The following is a 3,752-nucleotide window of genomic DNA, read 5'->3' as shown; positions in this document are numbered from 1 at the left end:
AAATAAAATTACTAATTTGAACATGTGTCAATTTATCACATTTAAATGACAGTCTGCACAAGCAGAAACATTTATTAATAAACTTTATCAAATTGATTGTATTTTTTTTCTTGCAGACTTCACTTTTTCATCAAATTAGAGAAAATCAAATTAAGTACTCTACGGATGCAATTTTCAGAGAATTATCTGAAATTTACTCACTTAAACATTGGACAAACATGACAAATATTGTAATGAATGAAACATAATTGTAAAATTGCCAATTATCTTCAGTCAATCAGATAATATAAGCTTACTGTAAGTTAATTAATTACTAATGTTTGCTGAACTAGCCAGCAAAACTGGTTAAAATTGATCAGATGACACAATAATGCCAGTAAATCTGCTGGCTGGGAACTGTCATGGATATATTTTAATTTAAGTGGCAACACGTTCATAATGTGTTGGGACTTATTTACTTATTTATTACTTTTATATGCAAAAAAAAAAGTACTGTACTGAAGTACAATAACTGGAATGAAAAGTTACTGTTTTTACTTGTAAATTTACAGATGAAATGATTATTTGACTATTTTAACCACAATGTCATGCTTTTCTTTCTTTTAATTTTTTTAAGTATGCATGCAAGTTTGCGCTGCTTTGCAACATGCCTTCTTCTTGCCAGCTTTTCCTGCTCAGCCATGCCTCATCGTGCTTCAGCAGCACTTGTGCATGGCTGGCAGTTAAACTCACATCTGCACTCTCTCTCCCTCAGAGCTGCTTGCTCTGTCAGAGCTTTGTCCTTGGTGCCTGCTGATGTCATGTTTTGGCACATCAACTTGTCCACTGGCCCGAACTTAATGTCTCTTTAGAACATTTCCACTACCGTCTGCTTCCGGGACAGCAAGGTGTGTTTCACAGTTTGGACCACACTCAAATTGGAAATGTTGTTGTGGTGGTGCTTCTCGGGTTGATGATGTCAGATATGAGATTGAAAGAGGATTCCACCAGCGGCCCATGGAGCACTGACAATGCAGCCCTCAGTGCTTGGCTGAGAGCTGGATATCTTATGGTCTCAAAGACAGTAGCTCACAATCTTACAGCATTGTCTCCTGAAAAGTGGGCAGGCTGTGGTCAACGGGGTACTGCAGAATCTCTCTGGGAGCATCCACATCACCAGGTAGAAACTGGCTCTCAATTAGTTTTCTCAGCCGACATCCAGTCTGAGTGCCCTCTTGCCATTGGGTCAACAGCAGACAGGCACTGCAGGGTCCTGCTCTCCAGCAGTAGCATTTTCTGCATGTATTTCCCACATGCAGTGTATGCCTGGAATTCTCTGTCTAGGAAGGGCTTCAACAGCTGAAATAAAGATGACATAGAGGCATAGTTTTGCCCCTTCACTATTGGTAGCAGTAAACATTGCTTTGGTTCAAAAGTTAGCATCTCCCTTTCTGAATGTAATGTACATGTTTATAAACCTTTATAACCACCATCAGATGTTTTCGGTTCTCTCTGAAAAGCTTTTGGAACATCTCAGTTGTATATTGTGCACATTAGTTTTGATAATGAAGCAACATTTGTAAAACCTATAGTCCTGTACTATATTACTATACATGTTTTTCAACCACTCACAGGGTGTTGTGAATGGGCCTGTCTGAATCTGTCTGCCTCTTGACCCCCGTACACCTCTCTTGCAGGCAGCAGTTTGTCAGGTTCTTGGGGACTGGTGGCAGGTGTTCTGGCTTCACAACGGAGGAAGTTGGTGAAAACTTGCAGCTGCTTGTTGTGCAACTTGTGGACAGGGGTGTCCCGACTCTGAGGAGGAAGTAATATTGTCTGAGAGATGGATGTGAATTTCTGGCATACAATCTATAACATCTTACCAAAGACAGAGCTATTAGTTATTGTTTATACACAAGATTGGTATAATAATTAGAAAGAATCATTTTAAACACATTTCCGTCTAAACTAATTATCCAAACTTTATGAGAATCAGTTTCAGTGGGAGTTTATCATAGTTGAGAATCAGTAGGGTATTTATTTCATAAAACATACCTGGAACATCATGACATATTCTTTAAGAACAACCAGGACATCAGTGTAAACACTGAGATGAAGCTCTGTTTTGTAAAACAAAGCTCTACAAAATTAGTAGGCACTCACTGACCACATTATTAGGAACACCTGTAAACAAGATTGTTAATGCACATATCAGAGGACATTCAGGCCAACTCTGACACACCATTTGACACATGATGGGTGTTTCCATTAATTTGTCCACACTTGTATACCTGTTAATTTACATTTACAATGGACTGAGTTACCTTTCCTGCTGAATTGACTGTGAAGAGACTGAATACGTCTATGCCTTTTTATTCACACTGTGATCAGCATAGTTTTTTTTTCCAAAGCTTCCTTGTAGAGGGTCTTGTCCTCTTCATCCATGACCCAAAGTATAGTACTTTGTAGGCAAGAAGCATTGTCTGAGTGCTGATATCAACATCATAAGCTGACAGCCAACGATGCTAGGCAAATCTCTTGGGAGTTGATCGTGGAATATTCAAATATTCACATACCTTTTGGAGGGAAGTCCACTGACAAAAACAGAAAGAACATATATTTGTCTCAGATCATGGGTTTCATTACTTATGAAACTTAATCAGAGAAGTAATGAATAAGAAGACAACCAAAACATTATTCTTTTGTTTAAAGATGTATTTATGAATAAAAGAAATATGATAATATATGGTAATATAAATACTGTAATATCAGTCTGATGTATGCAGACTGATTGCTAAATGGTTGCAGATTTCTACATTACAGTGGAAACCGCTTATAGTGATCACTTCTGTCCAGGTCACATTGGTCACTATAAGCAGATGATTATTATAACCAATTTTTTTTCTTTTTCTTAATTTGTCATGCAGATTACCATCTAATTGACATTTGTTGTGTATTACATGAATATAAAGTAATAAAATGGGCAGCTTCGCTATTTACTGAATTTTATTGACGTTTCAAAATACAGAACAGCTGCTTTAAACGCTTGTTGTTTCACTGCTTCATCTTGTTGGCTTGTTTTTGGCAGTTTGTCATAAGCTTCAAGGAGACTACATTTTTCATTGAGAGAAAATGACTTTCCTTTTCCCGTCATGATTTCAATGTGCAGGCAGCACCAGCCTCAGGTAACCAGCTGGAAGCAGATGGGCCGTGTGTTTAGGCTGCAGGGGTGGGGGCTGCAGGGGCGCCGCAGTAGTTGAACCAGAACAACTTTTAGAGAAACACAACCTGTAACCCTGCCACGAGGGAAGACAAAAACATTACTAGGAGGAGGGGAGGACATTTCTCTTTGTTTGATAATATTAAAAGTAAAGTTAGGCTTTGCTGACGGCTTCCCAACTCATCCCAAGAGAAAAGAGAGAGTGACAGAGAGAGAGAGAGGAAGTGGTTGAGTGAGCTAGAGAGTGAATGAGGAGAACGAGCAGTGGTAGTGAGAAAGCCAGTGAATGACAGGAAAAAATTGTTATTTTCTGATTGTTTCATGGTGGTTACAATTATTTGTAACCACACCCACACCCTGCACCTCCACTGTAACCATGATCACTATAAGCAGTTTCCACTGTACTTAAGCAATGAAATCATGACAAGTTGTCACAAGGGATCTCAGTAGATCTGAGAATGAGTTGTATGTATTTATTTTGTCAGAAGCTGGTGATCAGCATGAAGGTCACAGAAGAGCTGTTCTAGATGGTTGCTGAAAGGAGCCAAAAACC

At 38.8% G+C, this 3,752-nt stretch overlaps 1 long non-coding RNA gene across 1 annotated transcript; it reads right to left on the bottom strand.

Moving 5' to 3' along the window:
* Positions 1–519: 519 nt before the first annotated feature.
* LOC122972799 lies at positions 520–2,742 on the bottom strand. The gene is made up of 3 exons (XR_006399852.1): positions 2,304–2,742; positions 1,612–2,163; positions 520–1,338 (listed from the first exon to the last, which is right to left on the bottom strand). It is a non-coding gene; the product is annotated as an uncharacterized LOC122972799 (long non-coding RNA).
* Between the last annotated feature and the right edge of the window lie 1,010 nt (positions 2,743–3,752).

Source organism: Thunnus albacares, chromosome 21 (genome assembly GCF_914725855.1).
Source record: "Thunnus albacares chromosome 21, fThuAlb1.1, whole genome shotgun sequence".
In the NCBI taxonomy this organism is placed as follows: domain Eukaryota; kingdom Metazoa; phylum Chordata; class Actinopteri; order Scombriformes; family Scombridae; genus Thunnus; species Thunnus albacares.
This window is presented reverse-complemented; position numbering and strand designations above follow the sequence as displayed.